The 24262-nt window shown below is 40.5% G+C and overlaps 4 pseudogenes across 1 annotated transcript; 2 read left to right on the top strand and 2 right to left on the bottom strand.

Moving 5' to 3' along the window:
* Positions 1–1595: 1595 nt before the first annotated feature.
* LOC148728548 (uncharacterized) lies at positions 1596–3594 on the top strand (annotated as a pseudogene). Its single transcript, XR_015988978.1, has 2 exons — positions 1596–1999; positions 2214–3594. The product of XR_015988978.1 is annotated as an uncharacterized LOC148728548 (transcript).
* Positions 3595–5857: 2263 nt separating this feature from the next.
* Positions 5858–9077, top strand: LOC148728547 (uncharacterized; annotated as a pseudogene).
* A 12180-nt stretch (positions 9078–21257) lies between these two features.
* Positions 21258–22507, bottom strand: LOC148728546 (uncharacterized; annotated as a pseudogene).
* A 601-nt stretch (positions 22508–23108) lies between these two features.
* Positions 23109–23925, bottom strand: LOC148728545 (uncharacterized; annotated as a pseudogene).
* Between the last annotated feature and the right edge of the window lie 337 nt (positions 23926–24262).

The raw sequence follows: 24262 nt of genomic DNA, 5'->3' as shown, positions 1-24262 counted from the left end.
AAAACTTACTTTCAGTGTAAATTTAAAGAGACTTTGTTCATTCAAGAGCTAAACCCTTCCCTAAATGTCGATGTTAGTAGTGAGAAGTTGTTGTTATTTTAGCCAGTACTTCTCATTAGTCTAGACATGTACTGCTGTAGATTTGTCTCAGTCTAGTTTCCAGACCTCTTACATTCACTATATATAGTTTTCAACAATTGTAACGGTTCACTTTCGAAAATGTATGTTGACTAGCATACGGAACGTCAACTTCTACATAAAATGCATTGGAATACAATGTTTATCACCGGTGTTTGTCTTATTTTCTTAATCCAGCTACGATAGCCTAAGAACAACAGTTTATATCAGGAGGGTTTAAGAGTCACTCTACCTAACCACCGCATGAGGGGCGGCACAAGGTCGGAAAAATGGACCCCTTGATATTTCGTCCAGAGATAACCTATAGTATGCTAAGAATCGCGATATAAGTTTTAGGTTCTAGAGTTTCTACATTTTTGAGAAAATTACGAAAAACTGTCGACCACCCGTGAAGCCGAAAAATCACAGAAATGAGGTCAAATTTCATGATCAGATAATCGAACTCGCGTGAAGGCGCATAACAAATTATGTTTTTCCTTAGTTTATAATTTTATTAAGGAGGTATTGCTAAGCTCCTTTGATGATATTTTAGACTTACAATAGTAATTCCGAATTCCTGGAGAGCAAGCGAAGAGAACGGAAATTTCTAGACTCTGAATATTAAAAATTCCACACCGTTTTCAAACATCTCAACACATACTCGGTATTATGTAGAATTCTTTAAAAATTAAATTCTAGCAAGTACAAGAGCTGTTTTTGAACGTGATATATTTTTTTCTTGGCAAAAGGTATTTCTGAGGCGAGCGGCCCCATACAAGTTGACCCAATTTGACCTTTCAAAGAGATTTTCTTTCACCATGAAATGTAAACAACTCGACTAGCCTCAGCTCGCCTTCTCAACAAACCATTGAAAAAACCCTGCCATTTCCCATTAAACTGCCCAATAAACCTGAGATAATACTTCGATAACAGCGTACCTTCCAAATTGGTGTTCGAAGGCAAATAACTTTCATGTTCTTCGCTAATTTTCCTGTGTCTTGCTGCCGTGCTTAGCCACCGGCCTGTTTATACGGCTACGGCACCTTTAGTTTCTCTGGTTTGTCCAATATTTTTGCGGGACCTGGACCCATGTCTCACATATAATGCCTCCTCTGGGTATCTTTTGATTTTTGTATTGAATGCTTCTAATGAAAAGAGGCAAGAAGTGAAGGAACCAATTGAACTGAAAAATAGACGCAGATCGATGTCACGCAATCTTTACATCTAAGTGATTACGTGCCGCAATACATCCGCACGGATATTTTTGCCTTGCTTTCGCTCATTTCTTCATTTTCTTCCTCAGTAGCATAAAATGTTTTGGTTTTGGTTTTGGTTTTTTTTTTTTTATTACAAGCCTATTTTGAAGGAGAGTTCTTTGTATACAATACTTTGAATCGGTGTATGTACACGCAACACATTTACTTTTCCCATTTTCTAGTGACTGTGCAACAAACTAGAAATCCTATCGAGTTTTAGAACATAGCTAGCAGAGCCGCACAATCCAATTCATTATACGTAAGCGTGCTCAAAATCCCGATAGTGCACGCTGATAGCGTGAGGAAATCGCTTCGGCAGAAAATTTTTTTCTTCGCGCGAGCGGCCATTGTTAGCGCGGGGAAAATAATATATTTTGCGACAATAATGTATACGAAAAGAGACTCGGTCCACCAGTCCCAAAACGAAGACAATTTTCCGACCTTTTCCCTTGGGTTAGAGTTCTTAAATGTGGCATAGAAAAAGAAAAACAACGGAAAAGGAGACTCGGCATCAGCGCCGTCACGATTCGCTTCACTGTTCGAGGGTGAAATGCAAGAAATTTTGACAGAATGACACTCTGGTAAAACCAAACAAATGACAGACTGGTCTGTTTCAACCTTCAAAGGTAAGCTTAAATTTTTCCGTTGTAAAATTGTTAATTATATATTTGCAGTTGTTCTCGGAAATAGTAAAACTCACGGAAAAATTGTTTGCAAAAGGATTAACACATTTAATTACATCAAATTACAGATAACAGTCTTTCTGTCTGGTTTTCCTTCATGAAAATAAGTTTTAAATGGTTTCTTTTTAAACTCAAAGAAAACTTGTTTCTATTTTAGCTTGGTGTAACGAGAAACAAATACAAACTTCAATGGAAAACATGACGGTAGGACAACTGGACACAAACCTGCGCAGGTTCTATGTTGAAGCGAGGAACAAGTCCGAGGAATCCTACAGGAAATCCTCTCTCCTAGGTTTCGGGCACTCTTTTGAGAGATACCTGAATGCACCACCCCTAAGCAGAGGGCTCAAACTGAGTTCAGATCCTCGATTTCAACGGTCAAATGAAATGCTCAGATAGTCCGTTTGAAGCGCCAGGGCAAGGAAAATGTCACCCACAAGCCAGCCATAGAGAGCGAAGACTTGATGAAGTTCAGAGCCTCGCCAGCCATTGCAATGAGTAATCCATTCGCCCTCCTCCGCAATGTATGGTTTCACGTTATTTTATTCTTTTGACGGAGAGGAAGAGAAGGTCAGAGGCAGCTGAAGAAAACGAGCTTCAAGTTTGAAGTTGATGCGTCGGGAAGAAGATTTGTCACAATGTCGCATGATGAAGCGACAAAAAACATCCCGGAGGAGTCACTGATGTATCCAGCAACGAGAAATTGGCAAGAATGTATGAAACACCTGAAGAGAACGACGGATACAAAGCTTTGAAGTTTTACATGGCCAAACTCAATCCTCGGTGCGATGCTTTCTTTCAGTATCCGAGAAAGAATTCTAAGTGGAATTATGACGATAAAGTTTGGTTCGACGCCCGACCAATTGGTGGCAAAAAACTCGACGGGATGATGAAAAGCATCAGTGAGAAAGCAAAACTTTCCAAAATGTACACCAACCACAGCGTCAGAGCCACCGCAATCACCTTATGGTCGAATGGTGGTGTAGAGAACCGCCACATAATGGCAATCTGGTCACCGTAGCCAACAGTCTTTTACATTACAACGCGCAGCCCTCGACATCACAGCTCCGCACCTGCAGCGAAGTCCTTTCGAAAAGCTTGACCTCTGACAGATCCGAATCTCTTGCCACTGTCACCGCCTATAGAAAGAAGTGCAGGAAAACGGCCTCGTTGTGTCCACTACAACTGAGAAAACCACAAGCGGCTTCGGATCTTTCTTTAACAACTGCACCGTTCAAAATGTCCACATCACTCTTGGATCAAATTTTAGCCACACTTGTTGACATTTACTGTTATACTGTTCTCAGTGTTTACTCAGACCGTTTTGCAATGGTCTATTTTCGGTAATCGATATACTTTTTGAAGCATTTTGACTTATGTTAACTCTTCTCTTGCGCGAAGTGTTCGTTTTCTCAGAGAAACAGAAATTGTGGCGTGTTGTAAATTAACCAATTAAACCGCAGAGTTTCTTCTCTGTCGTTAGGAAGAATTTTATATTTAATCATGAAATAATTGTTAAATAAAAGTTCCATTCTTGAGCTTGACTTCTTTTTTAAAAATAAAGAATTAAGTATTTAAACTACAGTAAAGTAAAGCACGAGCCTTAAACAGAAAACTTGAAATAAAAACTATTTCCTATTTTGCTTAATATTTCGCTTACCGCGAACAATCAATTCTGATATTGTTGTCCGTTTTTCGTGTCAGATTTGATGCAAAATTCCACCGGCTATGTTCTAAAACAATTGGTTCATGCTTTTAGCTGTGCACTATCGAGTTATGGAGCACTTGGGAAGTTTGGAGAGCACTCAAGAAGCTATATGTTGCCCTCGGCTATCGCCTCGGGCAACTCTTACGCTTCTTTCGTGCTCTCCAAACTTCCCGCGTGCTCCATAACTCGATAGAGCACGCTAAAGCATGAACCAATTGTTAATTAGCTCCAAAATTCAAATGCCTGGGCGGGTCCATTGCTAATGATTTCCTAAAGCTAGATAAAAGGGAATAGTAATGTATATCTGAAAAAGATACTGGCCGCAAAGCGAGTTTTTGTTATTTGTAATGATTTAATTACCAATTTGCCCATTGCAGGTGGACACCCAAATAGGTCCTCTTCGTGGTGCTTCTAACTTTTTAGGAATTATGTTTGTTTAACTAGATACCTTTCGATGCAGAAGTATGCGCACGCTTTTTTTATGATTCTTCGAAAACTATCCGTTAGGAAACTGAAAATTATTTTCTTTTGGGTTCGCACGAGACATGCTTCTTTTCGTACGACCATAGAGCACGTAAAACTGTTTTGAGGGTTACCAAGGAGAGAGATCTAAGTTTAAAACAGATAATTACCAAATGCAAGTAATAGATCTGTTGCAAGCGCTTTGTTTGCCTCTCAAAAAGTTCTAAATACAGAATTCTCAGAGTTCGAGCTGTTATCTTTTAAAATCGAACTTGTCGATCGCTTGCCCGATAAGCGAAGCTAGCATGTGCGAGGCCTCTAACTCTTTTTTAATTTAATAATAAGTTCTTATATAGCGCATTAAAATTGAACTCTATGCGCTTTACAATTACAATTAACAAAATTTCAATAAAAATCCTATACATGTAATTTTACGCTACTCTATCTAAACTAATGAATTATTACGTGTTATACATATATTTGACAACGTACGATATCAAAAAAAATCTGGTGGCTTAATTTTTGAAAAGATAAGTTTTCAATAAGCGTTTAAAGGAGTCAACAGATTCGGCGTTTTTTATGCATTCAGGTAGTTGATTCCACAAATACGGTGCAGGGTAGGAGAATGCTCTTTGCCCATACGTTTTAGTTCGAATTGTTGGGACCTCAAGTAGATTCATGTTTGATGAACGGAGGTTTCGTGCTGGAATATATCGACTAAGAAGTTCAACAAGATAGGTTGGAGCCATGTCATTTAGTGCTTTGTATGTTATCAACAGTATCTTGAATTGAATTCGTTTTGTGACCGGGAGCCAATGAAGTTTCATAAGTATAGGTGTTATACTGTCTCTTGATTTAGCACCGACTAACAAGCGGGCAGCTGTGTTTTGGATCCGTTGGAATTTTTCGATGTCACGAATCGGTAGACCGTACAATAGGCTATTACAGTAATCAAGTCTCGATGAGATGAAGGCGTGTATCAATCTTTCATTTTGCTGCGTCGAGAGGTATTTACGAACGCGACCAATATTTCTGATTGGTAGAGACGACGATTTACAGATGGAATTTATACGCGAGCGTAAGTTCATCGCAGAATCAAGCATGACGCCTAGGTCTCGGACAGTATTAGATAAATTAATGATATCATCTCCAATATTGATATTACAGAAAGGAGGATTTTTTGAGAAGCGTGAGAGGAAATGAATTATTTCTGTTTTTGAAGGGTTGCACTGCAATCTGTTTTTCTTGGCCCACTCCATGATTGCTATAACACATGGTTTCAATCTTTCCATGCCCAGCATTCTGTCAGAGGAGTTTATTTTTATGTAAAGTTGGGAATCATCAGCATATATCATACAGTTTAGGCAATGTTCAGCAACAATGTCTTCTGTAGGCGAGGTATACATTAGAAAGAGTGGTGGACCAAGTACTGATCCCTGGGGTACACCGTAAGAGATATGTCGAGGCTTAGAGATGGAGTGTTTGATCTTCACTGACTCTTACTCGTCCTGAACACAGTGCCCCAGCCACCCCAGGAGGAAGCTTCTATTTGCCACCAAGCGACGACTCGTCCTCCTCTGAGGAGATCTCCTTTGACAGCACATCAGCTACAACAAAGCACGAACCAAAGTCCAACACCACTGACCCACTCAATGATTACTTGCGCACTCGAGAAATCAGTCCCATTCGTTCTCGGCTACAGTGGCCTTGGGAAGAAGTGAGTGAAAGAACATGACGCTACTAAGTGCGGAAGGCAAGTCAAGGTCTATCTACACTTCTACATGACATAGCTCCAAGTGATAGTGGTTCTCTCTTCAAGGCAGTCTATTCCTCTGGTGTCATACAAAGAACCTTACAATGTAACGGAGAGGAAGCCACAAGCAGTTCAGTCGACGAAACCATGATGAGCGCACTCGCTGAATGCTACCGTGCAGCGGATAGCTGGGAGACGCGTCGGCAAATCCTGTCTATTATGGCTGATAAGTTGACACTGAATCAGCTCCGACACTGGATACCCGATTTATCTCAGTATTAATTTACTGAGGCCAGACGCCATTGCTTAGTATATGGAAGGGAAGCACCAGTGGTAACAGTTCCGACGCCAAGGATGAGAGTATCCACTGCTCAAATCGACCACTTCATAGCATTCATCTCTAGTCCCCATATTATCCAAGATTTGCCTTTTGACGAAAGAACAATCATGTTATCGACCAAAGAGACTATCAAGGTTCCAAACGTCATACGGATGATTATCCCAGAGCGAATAGTCATCCAGTATATGACTTACTACCAGGAGTCTGGGTTCACGCCACTAAGCCGCGCTACCCTTCCGCGGATTTTGAGCAAGTGCGCTGCGTCTGTTCGGACATTGGTTCAAGGCCTCGATTATGTTAGTGCTGCAGGTGCGGAAGCATTTGACGATCTGTGTGATGTTGTTTAAGCCCTTGGAAATGTAGGACAAGGCATGGGATGGGCGAAACAGCAGGAAAATAATCTACGCGCAAGCAAGCGGTACCTTAAAAGCGACTTTAAGGTGGGTGTGACCCGCACTAGGCAGATACCCCTATACCTCTCAATGTCACTTGCCCCAAATCTTTGTCTTGTCCATTCAATATGGCGTCTACGATCACACACTCCCAAGTTTTCGGAGTTAGAAAAACAACCTCTACCACCTGCTAGAAATTTAATCGAAATACCATTAAATAGCATCATTTCTATTGTTTTTTTTTTGTCCAGTTGGTGCTATTTACCGCTAAATATTTGTCAGTTTCACGGTTCTACTGTCCAGCACTCAAAGGCTGATTACTAGTAAGGACTAACTCAATGGGCGTGCCGATCGGTTCAAACGAAACATACGATAACAAAATGTTAGAGCGGATTTCACATGACTGTTGTAAAACTAACCACAAAAAATATTCCTCAGCCAACCAGGAGCGGAACCCATTAAAAAACAAATCCATCAGGAGGCGAAATATGTCTGACCTACGTTTGGTAGTGATATGAGTAAACGTGCATTTGGGTTTGGTTCGCCATTTGATTGGCTCACTAAAAACAGACTAAGCCCCTCAATCAATAGGAAAACAAAATGAACAGAAGTCTGACAGTCATGTGAAATCTTCTCTATCTTTCTGCCTAGTACTCTTTAAAGCAGCGCTTCTTAATTATAACTTTTTTTCAAACGTTTATTGCAGGTCCACGTTTCCCAGAGTTCTACAGTAACAGATCACTGCAGATCATTCGCTTTAAGTGACCCGAAGGAGCCTTCGTTCCAGGCCACATGAGATCACTATCACAGTGACGTGTGTGAGCGCTGCGCTACATTGACGTCAACTCTAAATGATATCGAGGAAGGTTTGGTTGCGCAAAGTCAAAACATGACATCCAACACGAAGGCAGAACTTGTTTTCCGAGTCAAGAATGCAAAGACCGCTATATTAGCGTTAGAAATCTGATCTCCTCTGTTCTGTCAATCAGGATATACCCAGTGTACAGCTTTTGGAAGCGATTGATGAGTCGTCTGTTTTAATTGTTGAAGACTGGGCAATGAAATATCTTCCTCGGAAGTATAGAGAAAGCCAGACCGATTGGTTCGGTAAACGCGGGATCCCATGGAATTTGACAGTTGCCACAAGACGAGAGGGAGGGGAGTTGCACATGCTAACGTTCGCACACATTTTCAAGTCCTGTAGTCAAGACAGCTGCGCAGCCCTTGCTGTTATGGCTGATGTTATTCGGCAGCTCAAGATCGCCATGCCTGGGCTCAAGACCGTCTGTTATCGGCAGGATAATGCCGGCTGCTACCACTGCGGAACCACTCTCGTCTGTGCAGCAGCCCTTGGCCATGAAGGTGTCAAGATTCAGGCGTCTAGATTTTTCTGATCGACAAGGGGGCAAGGTGGCATGTGATCGGAAGGCTGCGACTATAAAGTCACACATGAGGATTTATCTTAACGCTGGAAATGATATCGAGACGCCTGAGCAGATGAGAGACGCAATACTCTCTTCTGGTGGAGTTCCTTGTGTTAACGTAGCATTGTGTGAGACTGTCCAAGTCCCGACGGTGCTGTCTTCAAAGATAGAGGGTATAAGTCAGCTCAGTAATGTCGAGTACAAGGAAGAAGGGCTACTAGTTTGGAGGGCGTATGGTATCGGCGATGGCAAATCATCCCTAAAGAGAAATTGCATTGCCCATCCCCGTCTGACCTACCGCCCCTTACCGGAGTTACTCGCTCTTACTCAAGCACATTTACATCTGTCAAGGAGAGGCGCATAAAAGCATCAGTTCGAGATCCACATCCACCAGTGCATATCAAAGAGGAAGACAGTAACGCAGCGATCTTCAGCTGTCCTGAGGAGGGTTGTGTCAAAACATTTGTGAGATATTCATCAATGCAGCGGCATTTAGATTGTGAAAAACACCAACGTGCTCTTGAGCAATATACTCTACTGGATAGAGCTGCTGCTGAATATGGTCAAAGGCTTGAGGGGCCATGCGCAGCTTTTCCTGAGCTCGACGCAGTTGCAGAAACGCCATCTTCTCACGAAATACTACCGAAGGGCTGGGCGCTCAAGTCAAGTGCTTCCCGTAGATGTAGAGTTATGTACAAGCCAAAGAACTACCTGACTGAGAAATTTCAACAAGGTGAGCAGTCAGGACGAAAAAGTGATCCGGCATCAGTTGCGCGCTCTATGATGTCTGCCGTGGACTCGCAAGGAAAACGGATGTTCAGTAGTGAAGAGTTTCTGACTGCATCTCAGGTCGCTGGATTCTTCTCCAGTCTCTGTTTAACGATGATGATCTTGAAGAAGAGATTGAATGTGCCACCCAGGAGGCAACCATCGAAGAATTGATGAATGAGGTTTCTCGGGAACTTTTGCCGGGGCACCCCACCATGTGGGATAAATATAATCTATGCGAAATGACTTCAGGAGGGAAACTCAACACAACCAAGTTATCGGTTGCAAAACTAAGAGACATTTGCGCTGGGCTTGACATTGCTGTTGATGTAACAATCAAACGTAAACAACCCCATGCAGACAAAATTGAAGAGTTCTGTCAAAAATGTCGCTGCAAAACGTTTAAGTAAAGCCCAAAGTTAGCACAAGGGTGGGGTAGGGGGATAGGAGGAGGGTACGTTGTTCAGTATCACGACCCAAATACCACGCAAAACCCTAACCTAAGCGTAAGTCAATCGTGGGAACACTGTCATATGGGCATGCCCCTTAGAGTCCATGTCACTAAGATGCTGCAGGGATTTTATATAAGTTTGCGCTCAGCGGGAAATTTATTTTCCGGCTTGCGCCCGCACATTCTCCTTTTCAAAGTCTTTCATTACCCCCCCCCAACCCCCTTTAATTAAAAAAAGTGGAATGGGCCAAATACATTTTGTTTTCACCCACTTTAAATTTAAAGTTAGCACAAAGGAGGGTAGGGGACTAGGGAGAGTGAATAGGGTATGGTTACGAACTCTAAGCTATTTTCCACTACCCACTGAGCTGAGCAATAGCTAAGATGCGCTAAGGAGAAAAACGGGAAGTTGTCCCATTTTAACTCGGAAGAAGAAGGTATTTTGAGCAAAAGCAATTGAGTGAATTACTGTTTAAATATTTGGAACGAAAGACATGAAAAAGTCTTGTGTATGTTTATATAATGAAGGAAAATCTCAATTAAATTGTTGCAGTGGCCATATAATGAACCGTTAAATGCATTACATGCAACATTGCATCAGAAAACTTCTTTCCCACTCCCCTGTCAGAAAAAAAAATTCATCACCTGGTCTGGAAGTGACGAAGGAAAGATTGCGTTACGCCCACTATACCGAGATTTGCGTCTTGCGCTCACAAATTTTTTTTATCATACAAGAAACTAAACGAATATCAAGAGGTTGCTCCCAGAGAGGTAGATATTGCAACTTCTGGATTGATTTTGCGGAAAAGTGTTGCACAAGCTTAACCTGGGAACTGGCGTACAAGCTCGATGTCAAGATACGACCCTAAATTATCAGTGAAGCGTGGCAACAAAGCAATCGAAAAATTAACTGAGAACATCAAAATAATTTGCCCTCAAACACCCCTTTGGCAGGTAAGCTGTCATCGAAGTATTATTTCAGGTTTACTGGGCAGTTTTAATGGAAAATGGCAGGGTCTTTCAATGGTTTGCTCAGAAAGTGAGCTAAGGCTTGTCGAATTGTTTACATTTCCTGGTGAAACAAAATCTCTTCGAAAGGTCAAATTGGGTCAACTTGCATGGGGCCGCTCGCCTCAGAAATAACTTTGCCAAGAAAAAAATTATATCATGTTCAAAAACAGCTCTTGTACTTACAAGAATTTAATTTTGAAAGAATTCTACATAATTCTACATGTGAGGCGTGAGTAGTCCAGTGGTCAGTGCGCTGGACTCTGGGTCAGATGGTCCGTGTTCAAGTCCTGGCTGGGGCTTCCCATTGTGTCCTTAAGCAAGACGCTTCACTCACATTGCTTCGTCTTCTCGGATGGGACATAAAGCCGGAGGTCCCGTCTCCTGCACCTATCAATTAGTTAATTTCGGCAGGGGACGTTAAAGAACCAACATCACGAGAATACTGTGATTTCGGCTCTCTTCGCTTGCTCTCCAGGAATTCAGAATTAATATTGTAAGTCTAAAATATCATCAAGGCAGCTTAGCAATACCTCCTAAATAAAATTATAAACTAAGGAAAGCCATAATTTGTTATGCGCATTCACGCGAGTTCAATTATCTGATTATGAAATTTGACCTCATTTCTGTGATTTTTCAGCTTCACAGGTGGTCGACAGTTTTTCGTAATTTTCTCAAATATGTAAAAACTCTAGAACCTAAGACTTAGATCACGATTCTTAGCATACCACAGGCTCTGGACGAGATATCGGGGGGTCCATTTTTCCGACCTTGTGCCACATTTTTTCAATCTCATTCGGTCACTACAGAGAGTCGCTCTTAAGCTCTAATATTATTATAGCAGGTAGACTTAACCCACATTCAGTTTTGGAAATCTATTGGTGCCCATGCATTTTAGATGTGATTGATACAGGTTATCATATTCCTTTTTATTCCATGCCCCCTGTTAGCTTCTCGAATAACAATGTTTGCCTTAGCCAATGCGGGTTTCATCGAAGAAGAAATATCTGAATTGCTAATCACTAATCATGTTTTTGAAACGGACGCGATACCTCATAATGTGAATCCTTTAACAAGCACCTTAGGGTCGCTTAGAATTTTTTGGATGCAGGTCACTTCATGTTTTCATTGGATATTTATAGTGGTTATCATCGCATGGAGATTTTCCCTCCTCACCAGGGTTGTTTTGGGTTTTCCTGGTATTACAAGGGTAAGGTTAGATATGTTTGCTTCCAAGTCCTTCCTTTTGGCCTTCATGTACGTTTAGTGGCCGTAATACCCGTGTCTGCATGCGTTGTGTAGTTTCATACTACTCCTACTGTTCTCAACTTAGTCATAATCCATAGCATCGTTTTTAGTATATCCTTTTACCGTGGGCCCCCAACCAATCTTTTGGTTACAGTTTCTCCTTCTTCTGTTTTTTGTCTTCCTAAACGTTTTTTTTCCAGTCTCACGTGGTCCAAGCTTACCCACGTGTAAGATCCTTCCTTCATTCTCTTGGCAAGCAAGTTACTCCAAGTGGTCCTTGGCTCCAGAGCAGATACTAAAACTGCTACGTATCTTTGTGGTTTTAAACGCTGGCGTTCTTGGACCTCTGGGTTCCCTGAGATCAGTGTCTTGCCAGCAACCCCAGCTCTCGTGTCTCTGTAATTACTCAGCGTCCTTCAAGCTTCTACTTCTCTGGCTCCGGTCCCGATGCCCTTGTATAGCATCTGGTGGGCACGTGACCTTGCTGGTTTCCAGCCACCAACAAGCCACACGCTTCCACAGAAAGTTTTGGAATCTGCCCAACGGAGATTGTCACATTAGAAATCTAAGAAGTCGCCAATGACTACGCAAATTCTCTTTAAGTTCTTCCAGAACCTGGATGGCTCTTTGGTCGATATGGCTGTGGCACTCCTTGCCTACGCAGGGTTCTTGCGGTTGATGAGCTTCCAAACCTAAGACTCAAGGACGTAATTCCACATCCAACATATTTTGAATTATTTATTGAAAGCAGCAAAACCGATCAGTATTGTGAGGGTGCCGTTGTACCAATTGTCAAAACTGACCTCTGACCTCTTCCCCTTGGCTAACCTTATGAAATATTTGTCCCAGGCTAAACTCGTTCTCCCTACATCTCTTGATGGTGGCAATGACTTCCTGTTTAGGAATATACAGACTAGATCCGTAACCCAATTTGCCCGTGCCGGGTCCAAGATCTCATACACCAGATGTCGTGAGAATTTGTCAAAAGAGTTAGTTGATGTAAGCCTAGATCGTGCATCCTTTTCCTGGCACAGCTTTAGAAGTGGTGATGCATCTTCCGCTGCTAAAGGCGGTATTTCTGACAGACTGTGTAAGAGACACGGGAGATGGCGTTCGGAAAACACTAGAGATGGTTATGTTGCAGACTCGTCAAAAGCCGTTAAGTGGTTTCTATCTCCTTGCGCCTGATATTTGTATTCTCGTTATTTGTATTCTCAGCAGCTCCTAGTTTGAGCTGCATTATTATTGCATGCACCCACTCTTGTGTACGAGTCGTGAATTCAAATAAAAAATATTTACATTCGGCGGAACTAAACTGTAAGTGGCAGTGACAAAGAATATTTTCCTATTGGTATGTTGGCACGTGGGCCACTGTGGCGTTTATTGAGTCTTTTGTTGTAGGCCGTATTTAAGGTTTGACATTTGTAATGTATTCATCATGGCTCTTGAACTTCTCTAGTTTTACGTTAAATATCTTGCATGTAATTAAACTGTTTTACCTCTAACCCCCAGAGGTTGGTGCACCTGTGTTTTGATGGGGAATACGTTTTCATTTTTCCCATTAGGTTTTTGGGTTTTTGTATCAGGCAGTGGCGGCACAAAAATGTTTAAGCCCAAGAGGTGATGACTAGTTGTTTACCATTCTGTGTAACTTTGCAAGACGGCATTATAAACTCGGGCTCCTAGTTTGAGCTACAGCCTAGTATAAATCATGAATTTAAATAGGAAAGATTCTCCTGACTGATCTCCACCTGAGCAATTTCTCTTTGTGATCATTTTAACAACTCTTATAGCCTTTTCTCTTGATAGCGTGTTAAAAATTTGATTATGATAACTATTGCGAATCAAAGGGTTAAAATTGAGAAACCTTGTGTTCAAAATGAGTAGAAATTAGATGCCCCTTTAATCAAAAGGTACAATAGGAGAGCAAATGTGAGGGCCTGTTCTGGTAAAACTAGCGTTTTTTTCTATGGTCAAATTGTGTTTATGGTGTTCAGCATTTATTTTTCTGTGTGCTCATATTTTTTTAATTTTGTTTTTAATTTTTTTAATTTAATTTTTTTAACATAAAATTTTACTGTACTAGACAGTACACTGGAGTACAATACATTACTTACAATACTGCTAACTTGCACTAATGAAAGTACACTATAACATTTACCGCTAATTATATGCATTACTTACAGTATTTAGAATACTGGTTACTTACACCACTAGCAATTACAATACATCTCTTTTTTCTCCTTAAAGTGTATATGACACAGAATTTTTTTTCTTGAAAGCTAGTTCCATGTGTATAATAAACGGTTTGAGAGTTCAAAATGAATGAAACAACTTTTATGGTCCATTTTTAGCGCCCGAAACACGCTAAATTTACGTGTAAAATTGTTCCCGAAGACTGGGGCGAGAATTGGACTCGTGAAGTCTTGTTGTTCGATCCCTTGATTGGCAAGGTCAACAACTTTCATCGTTTTCCTTGTAACACGAAGTGATTACTCGCTCAATTCTATCGTTTCGCGCTTCAAAACGTCCAGCAATTCCGAGAGTAATGAGTCGTCTGACGCTACAGAAAGTATGGATTGTGGAATAAGCGACAGTTCTGAAGAGGAATGGGGAGTTATCACTGGTGTGATAGCTCCATATCAAGATAAGCCACTCGCAGACGAGAACGACGAAGAAACTGACGTTGATGGACTTACCCCGTCAACTCTGGAGGCTAGATACAAGACAACTGTGGACGTAGATTCCTGGTTAGTAAAACTGGTCCTTTAAAATTCCTTGTATATATACTTATAGCAAACCTTTGTTAGACAACAATTTTGCTGTCTTCTTCAGGTGTCGCTGCAAGCAATGTAATACCAGGACGTTAGTTGGTTCCCTGGAGTTTCGATGTTGCAGGGAGCTAACAAATTCATCTACAAAGATGGTTTTTGATGGTTCCATTGAACGGATAAAACGCATCACACAACACGAGGACTATGATGCAATTACGAACCGTGCAGTTCTTCTCCAAGTGGCTCCCTTGTTGAGAAACCAGGATGGTGAGACTTCCTGTCGCCGAGGTGGAATGTCAGAAAACGAGTCAGTACATTTTTATGTTTTATATTTATGGATATATATTGCTATAGTACACGAATCTGAAAGCATTCTGTTTATATAATTAACTTTCCCGGCCTATATAGTCAAAACATACAATGTGTAAACCAAGCATTATCACTTTGCTGGGCATAAAACATTAAGCTTCATATAAATCCGGGTAAATTAACGCATCTCAATCTATAAAAGCTGACCAAGTTAGCTTTTGCATTTACTTGGACCTTTATCTGATGCACTGACCTACCTTAAAACAGGAACTAAGATTGCTTGCAAAGTAGCTTGTCAGAAAATGTAAGCTTGAGAAATGCTCTGTAGTTCATTATCCATTCGTAAACATATATATATATTTTTTTGTCTTGGATGTGTGTCAAGGGGAGGTGAAAGGCAGGGTCCTTTAGTAATGTAGAGCATTAGAGACCTTTAGCACCGAGTTTTACAGAGAAAACCGCGAACCGCAAACCTCAAGATGTCACGTGACCACTTCCTCGCCGTCACGTTTGCAGTTCGCCGTTCGCGTTTCAACATGAAGACAACCTTTCTGCGGTAAGTGATTTACGGCAGAGTTTTATACACGAAATTCGCTCAGGACTCCTGTTTTATCACATGGACCATGTTCCTATATCTGTTTGCTAGCTCTAGGTGCAATTTCTAGATTGAAACTAAGTTTTGGAACGATTTAAGCTACTTGAATTGAGAGCAGTTCGTGAACATGAAAACTCCAAAATGGCGGCTCGCATGTCAAATCTGTCTTTCACATTCCCTTGGAAGATCATGGCATGTCCTTTCCGATGGCCTTTCCGACTTTTTTTTTTTTTTTTTTTTTTTTTTTTTTACTTTGAGTTTTCCTTAGCTAACGATGATATCAATCAGTCAGGCTGCTGTGATTTCAGTTAGTTTTGATTTTTCGAAACTCAGCTGAAAACTGCACTAAGATTATTTGGCCTTCCTTTAGCCAACAAACAGATGAACTAGATGTATTTAGCCAACAAACAGATGACCAGATGTATTTAGCCCATCATGTATGCGACCGGACGTTCACGACACGCCTGTGTAATATTTTTCCTTTTTTGCGCTAGCGGTTTCTCTGTATTATCTCTGAAACATAGTTGTTACGGCCACGAATGTGGTATGGACGTTAGGCCTGGTTTTAGAAGCTTTTCAATGCGACATTCGCTGTTCACGGAGACAATTTGTACCGAACAACTCCGCATCGCCCGCCATCTTCGTTACTTCGATCGATTTATACGAAGAAAGAAGAAAGGTTACACCTACAGCCGGTTACCTTATTACAGTAACCATGTTTCAACCTTTAACATCGAGTTTATTTGCTGCCACGGCGATATCCATCCCCATCCAGGTCCACAGACTGGTGATCGCAATTTGAGAGTTAGCAGTGAGGGAAACAACATGGCGTATGTAAATCCTAGGTCAGATGTATCTGTCTTTTACGCCAACTCAAGGAGTTTGGTTAACAAGATTAATCAGCTGGAACTAGAGATTGCTACCTATCAATATGATCTCATGGTATTTACGGAGACTCACTTGGACAGCTCTATTTTGGATAGTGAACTCTTCCCTTCTATTTATACGGTTTTCAGGCGTGATCGTGTTCAAAATGGTCGACGCGGTGGCGGTATTTTGATAGCTGTACGCGATACGTTGCGTGCGTCTGTGAGAGAAGATGTTAATTTCGATTCCGAATTATTATTTGTCGATATTTTATTCCCGGCGAATAGAAAAATTTAGTCTAGGTGTCTTCTATAGGCCGCCTAACAGTAGCATTAACTGCCTGTTGGATCTACAAACGGCTCTTGATACTGTGCTTTCTTCATCACAAAACCCAGAGATGGTCCTTGTTGGCGACTTTAATATTCCCGAATTCGACTGGAACACCGACTGCACTTCTGTGGATTCACCTAACGCTACTTTTTTGTTGGATATCATACACGACAAATTTCTATTCCAGCTGGTCAAAGACCCAACTCGCAACGGAAATATCTTAGACTTGGTATTCGTCACGTCTCTTGACCTAGTCTACGATCTAAAAGTTGGCCTTCCCTTCTCTGACCATAACTCGATCTCTATGCTACTATCAAGAAAATCATTCTCTGAAAGGAAATCGCAGAAGTTGAGCTATTCATTTAAGAAGGCGGATTGGAATCACCTCAGGAATCTTTTACATTACACTCCATGGCATTGTGCCTTTATGGATACTGACATTGATTGTATTTGGGCTGCATGGTCTGATATGTTTTTATCTGCTGTCAACGAGTGTATCCCAAGGCGGACAGTGAAGAGAACTTCGAATGCACCATGGATAAGCGGGGATCTAATTAAGTTGTGTAGAAGAAAGAAAGTGCTTTATAAAAGGGCAAAAAAAACCTGTGCTCTTTCTGATTGGAACAAATATCGTAAATTCAACAACTATGTGAAGAAGGAGTGCAACTCTGCACGTAGGCAATTTATAAACAATCTGGCAGATGAACTAAAGACCGGAAACAGTTCAAAGCCTTTTTGGAACTTTGTTCAATCAAAGAGAAAAGTCAAATGTGATTTAACGTCCTTAAAGGTGAACGATTCGTATCTTAACGACGACCTGAGCATTGCCAATTGTATGAATTCTTATTTCTCATCGGTGTTTACTGTTGAGGATCACGAAAACTTTCCCGACCTTGAATATATTACAGATGAGAAATTATGTAACATCTTTTGTTCTGCCACGGAAGTTGAGAAATTGCTAAGAAATTTGAATATTTACAAGTCCCCCGGGCCCGACTACATATCACCTCGCATCCTAAGAGAATGTGCTCAAGTGTTGTCATCTCCACTGGCTTTATTTTTGAATACATCCTTCTCTCAAGGTCAACTACCAAGTATATGGAAGTCGGCCCACATCACGCCAGTCCATAAGAAAGGGAGCAAAAATCTCATGGAGAACTACCGCCAAATATCACTGACTTGTATTGTTTGCAAGATTGCAGAAGCTGTGGTAAAGTCCCGTGTGGTCGACTTTTGGTCAGACCTCAATCTTTTTAATCCAGACCAATTTGCGTATCTAAGGGGTAAATCGACGTTGGCACAATTACTTACATGTTACAATGACTGGGCAAAGGCTAGGAATTGCTCGCAACAAACGGATATCATCTTCTTAGATCTCTCCAAGGCTTTCGACAGCGTGCCACACGAGCGCTTGCTGCTGAAACTACAACGGTATGGGATAGACGGCTCTCTACTACTGTGGATTAGAAATTTTTTGACGAATAGAAGGCAGCGTGTAGTGTTAAGGGGCAATTGTTCAGACTGGTCACCCGTGATTTCAGGTGTGCCTCAAGGAACAGTACTCGGCCCAATCCTATTCATTATTTATATAAATGATATTTCGGCAAACATTGCATCAACCGTGAAAATCTACGCTGATGATACTAAAATCTATCGCAAGATCATGGAGCCTGATAAGGATATACCAGCCTTACAGCTGGACTTGAACAAATTAAGCGATTGGGCTAACAAGTGGCAGTTGCGCTTTAATCCTGAAAAATGTGAAGTTATGCGTGTAACGCACAGTAGAGACAGATCCAAGCCTAGTTATTCCCTTGGTACGCAACTAAAATCTGTCGACAGCGCCAAGGACCTAGGGGTCACAATAAACTACGATCTATCTTGGGGTAAACACGTTTCCTACATAGTAAACAAGGCGAACAAAGTGTTGGGTATAATTAGGCGATCACTTGGAAACGATAATCGCTATGCGTTTTCCTGCCTCTTTAAGTCGTTAGTAAGACCTATACTCGAATACGCTGTCCCCGTCTGGAGCCCCTACCAAAAAAAGGATATCGAATCCTTGGAAAAAGTCCAAAGAAGGGCATCTCGGTTGGCATTAAAGCAAAAACGCGGAGAAATGAGCTATGAAGACCGCTGCCGCCTACTGAATTGGCAAACTTTGGAGAAACGAAGAGAGTTTTTATCTCTGATCCAGTGCTACAAGATAGTTCTGGAAACAGATAGTCTTCATTTTTCGGACTTTTTTGAACTTACTAAATGTAATCGAACTAGAGCCAATCACGATTATAAGCTCTACGTAAAAATAGCTATCGTAAATTGCTACAAATTTTCTTTTTTTGTACGGATCGTTAATATGTGGAATAATTTGCCTAAAGATATTGTACACGCAGGATCATTGACTTTATTTCGTAACAGACTAAAGATTTACATGAATATTGATTGACACGATGGTAAACAGTTTTTAATTATCTGTATATAATGTTTTGATCTTTTTATTCGGGGAATCTTTTATATAGGGTTAACCTCTAGAATATCCCCTTTCGAGAGATACTTTTACAATTTTATTTTCCTTTCCCTTGAATAAAGTATTGTATTGTATTGTATGGCCACTACAAAAGCAAGATCTGCTGCTAGCTACAGAAGTTGCTTCACGCCAGGAAATTAAACAAAGCGAGTTTGAGCCGATAGAAAGCATTCTAAGCGTGGAATTTGGTAAACTTACACCAGGGAAGCCAGTGTCGCTGACTGCCCGAGCATGCAGAGAAAGAATGGAACGCCTCCTTGAGAAGTGTATAAATGAGGACAAAAAAAGCACTCAACAGGTACATTGAGGAGTGATTAAATTAACTAAATAATTGTTTTGATTGTTGTCACATTCCACAAAAGACTTCTTAGAGTCTGTAATTGTCACTTAAATGAATGAGTGAATCAACTGAGTGAATCAAAAAAGCTTCCAGAACCACTACTACATAGCAAATTTTGGCGTAAAGTATGATTTCACACTCACAAATGAGAATTTTTCTCTTTTTTATGTTTCTGTCATGAGAAATAATACTTTTCGCATCAACGCAAGCAAAAAAATAATATTTTATCCTAAACAAATTTCTGTTTATTTCTTAATTTATTTTGATACATCTCTAAAAAATGTCATGTGACATGGGAATCTAACTTTCTTCTACTCGAACAATACTTACTGTACTAGTCTGGGGTGATTATACACTACTGCAAAGGCTGATCGTTTCCTATATGTTTTGTTTTTGATAGGTCAGGCACAGAAGAAGAATATGGGGAGTTAGAGCAGTTGCTGCAGGACATCCACACATACAGAGAAGATAAAATAGACCTGAAGAAGAAAAAAGAGAAAGAAGAGAAGAAAAAAGCTGAAGAAATGAGAGAGGATGCCCTTGCTGGTATTACACGTGAGCATTTCACAGGGCTTAAACTTTTGGTCAGATGAGATGAAATAGCTAGTACATAAGTTATATGAGGCAGGCTACCCTGCTTTGCAGGAAAAGAAGCTTGCTCTGTGGGAAGTTTTGAAAAAAAGACTTTTTCATCCAAATGGCAAGCTCGTTAAGGCCTGGGGGAAATTGTAAAAAAGAAAAGAAGAAATATTTAGTTTGAGGTTCACAATTTTTCCTAGGCCCAAGATTCCTCATATTGGGAGGCACAAAATTGGGTGTAGTCAGCATTAGTTGTTTTATGTTACCCCTAAGAGATATGAAATTGTATGTTTACTTAACAAAAAAGTTAGGCCTATCTTTGGTGTGAGACTGATTAGTGAATGTTCTCTTTTAATAGGAACGAAGTTAGATGTATCACCATAGATGATATAAGGTTCCCCATTAGGCCTCTGAAATCGTCGGAGTGTCTCAGCTAAACCAATCACTCCAAGCATGAAGGCATCTTGCCTCTTGCCCTCTATTAGCCCAAACATTATTTGCAATCAAACCATTGGGAGCTTGAACAGACTAGATAAATAGAAATACAAATTTTAAACGAACGAGATCACAAGATAGAGAGAATCTTCTCAGTCCATATCCAAAAAGGGAAGTAAAAGTTGAATGGTTTGATACCTGAAACTTGATACAGTGCACTCTCTTGTGTCCACTGATCATGATATGCTGGTTTCTTGTGGGGCATGCCATTAATGAATCCCCAGCATTGTTCAAGAGGGGCACCTTTATTATGGATGACTTCAGCAAAAAGGGCAGGATCCAGCCAAGACAGATCTAAAGAGTCCAGGAGGTGGCTAAAGCGGTCATAAATGTCATCAACAATCCACAAAAAAGGGTTGTTTTTATAAAAGATGGGGAGCTACATAGTGTAGAGCATTGTCAGGGTTTTGCCAAGGGGGAAGGGTTTAGATGATTAGGAGCTCTGGTTCTATTGCATAATACTAAAAATGCTTTAAAAAAGGGGGGGGGGGGAATTAGCCTACAACACTGCCACATAATTCTAAATAGCACAATGTCTTAGTCCTCTTTGTAGCAAGAACAAAAAGAAGAAAAACGAAATTCCTGAGAAAGAAATATAATTCTTAAAAAGTAGTTTCTTAGAAATTGACTTTGAAATAAAAGCTAGCGCTAAGAAGTCACGACGTTTCGACCTCTCTGAGGTCATTTTCAAGTGAGTAAGTTTTCCAAATCAGCATAAATATGTTGAAGCAAGTTGAAGACGATAAAAATAATGTGGCGAACGCTATAATATGTGAAAAAGTGTAAACAATATACAATGAAAGAGAATAAAAGAATAAAATAATCGTAGCATGAATTGTTCTAAACAAATAGTTTGGTGTGAATTGAATTGCACTGTTTGTTTAGCGTTGGTTTCAATTCTTTGATAAAAAACATTTCAAAAACAAGGCAGTCAAAGTTGTTCTGACACTTCCTTAAGATTCGAAAATTCTGTGTGATGTCTTTTGGCTCCAAGTCGTGCTGATCCCTGAGGTGGTGTCCGATTGCCGATCCTTTGTGTTCTTCAATTCGTTGGTGTAAGTGTCGGCACATGTAGCCGACATAGCCTGCATCACACAGGCCACACTGAAATGAATACACCACGCATTGTTGACTCACAAGAGGCGGTTTGTCTTCCCTGACCCTAATTTTATTCTTGATCTTTTTACTTGTGTAAACTGGGCTAATATCTACATTGACCTTCCGACTGAGGTCAGCCAACTGTTTTCATACTACATTTGCAGATTTCTGGTCCTTGTAGGGCAACACGATTCTGACTGGGGCTTCTCTTTTATCAGTCAGTCGGGTATGTGAATCCTCAGACACTTTTGATTCAACGAATCTGCGAATGGTTGCCTGCACAAGGTCGTCAGGATAGCGCAGTCGGGAGATCTCTTTAAGGCGTTCACATTCCTCATGAAAAAGCTTCCAGGTAGACGAGAGTTGGAACGCACGGTTTAGCATGGGTATCAGCAGTGACCGTTTGTATCTGGCGTCAACGTGACTGTGATAGTGTAGCAAAAGCCCTTTGTCCGTCGGTTTTCTGTAGACCATGGTGTCTAGACGGAGACCATTCCTGATAACATCCATTCCGAGAAAGGGAAGCCTACCATTTTCTTGGAGTTCCATTGTGAAATCAATAGAGGGATGAGACTTGTTCAATGTCTCCAGGAATTCTGAGGCTGCTTCCGGATCAGGCATTACACTAAGTGTATCATCTACAAAGCGCTTATAGAAGATAGGCATCTTGTTCTCTCTTTCTAGCTGTCTCTCAATTCTACACATGAAGGCGTTTACCATAAGGGGACCCAGTGGCGATCCCATTGCTACACTGTCCACTTGTTCGTACAACTTAACTTAGAACTGAAATAGCTGACTTTTGGTGGCGATTCTCACCAGCTCCATCAAATCTGACTTCGTGATGTTAAGATCGTATTCTCTGTTGAACCAGTCGTTTTCAAAGGCTCTCTCTGTGATGCTCTCGATAGTTGCATCCACAGGAACGTTGGTAAACAGTGACGATACGTCATCTGAAACCAACGCTAAACAAACAGTGCTATTCAATTCGCGCGAAACTATTTGTTTAGAACAATTCATGCTACGATTATTTTATTATTTTATTCTCTGCCATTGTATATTGTTTACACTTTTCACATATTTTAGCGTTCACCACATTTTATCGTCTTCAACTTGCTTCAACATATTTAGGCTGATTTGGAAAACTTACTCACTTGAAAATGACCTCAGAGAGGTCGAAACGTCGTGACTTCTTAGCGCTAGCTTTTATTTCAAAGAAATATAATTATATGAATTTCCTAAGATTTTATCAATGAAATACCAGTCACAATAATTCGTAATAGATAGGTACTCAATATGTTTTAAAAATTCTCAAATTGGACCTAACGCATTAACAGGCTCGTCCAATTTTGAGAATTTTTAAAACATCGCATACTTATTAATTTACGAATTGTACTCAAGATCGTGCGATTTCCTATACCAACACTACAGAATACTTTCCAAGACCATTTCAGGTTCTGTGCTTATTTTGCCTATTTCAAGCCACTTGATCACAATCTATTAAATGACATAGTCCAATGCGGCCTGAAATATGCAATTTGCATGTTTACAAAGCTTGCCTTTATTCTTCCAGTTTTTGGACAACAATTATTTTGTAAAACTCTAATGTAAATGTCAATGCTAGCTTGTGGAGAGGGTTCCTCAACAATTACTTGTTGCATTACATAGTTGCTAATGTTGTCCATATTTGGTACTCCAATAGGGGGTACTACAACACCCTACTGATCATCTGCCAGTGGAAGAGGACCATCCGAGTCCACACCATAAAACTGTTCATTGATATGTTCATCATCAGCATTGTTTCTACTCACTGGATGATGTTTGTGTAGGAGTCCATTTGACCATTTCTGATTTGGTGTCCAGTTATTCTCAGTAGACAATTTATGATTGTTAAACATTGCTAAAAACTCCTTGAGAGCAATATATTTATCCTTCTTGTAAAAACCAAATGTAATGCAAACAACTGAATTAGATTCTCAACATCAAGAATCCCAGCTTGCTCCATGGCATAAAATGTATAGTAGAAGAAATGGCAAACACAACTATAAATGTCACGCCAAAGTCTCTCAATACGCTGATTGCTAGTAGATGAGCCAGCAATAAAACTTTGTCTTCCTTCCCCCTAGCGAGCCACCATCTCATCACAAATTAAGACGTTTTCTACTCCATAATCTACTCGGATGCGAGAGGGCTAAAGCTCATTATGTTCTCTGAGTCCATTTTTGAAAAGTTTGAGAACTGTTTCTGCTAAATTACTTGCACTACAATGTAGAAACATTATTTTTCTTGATTTTCCATCACAGCAGCCATGGATAACAAATTTCCAACTAAGAAGAGAGTGATGACCACCAATATGCCACAAGGAATTTGGCCATTTAACAAAGTACTTTCTTCTGGATACAATTGCGATACAATATGTGAAGGTGGGAAGGAGTTAACTGACCATATAAACGTACAATTGCAAGGTGCCGCCGCTTGTGCTGGTTCGGTTGCTGGTGAACCCAACAAATTTGGAGGAGAAACTTGAAAGATTACAAAACGAAATGAAAGTGTTATCTATCAAAAATGAAGGTTTGCAGAAACAAATAGAAAGCCTGAGATTTGGATTCCATCGATTTATTGGATCAGATGATGACATGAATTATTATACCGGAATGAGTTCTGGCCAATTTCTCGCTTTTTTTACATTTCTGAATGTTGGAGAGATTTCTTCGCGTTTAAGGTACTGGGGTTCAAACAAC

Source organism: Stylophora pistillata, chromosome 6, assembly GCF_964205215.1.
Source record: "Stylophora pistillata chromosome 6, jaStyPist1.2, whole genome shotgun sequence".
NCBI lineage: Eukaryota > Metazoa > Cnidaria > Anthozoa > Scleractinia > Pocilloporidae > Stylophora > Stylophora pistillata.
This window is presented reverse-complemented; position numbering and strand designations above follow the sequence as displayed.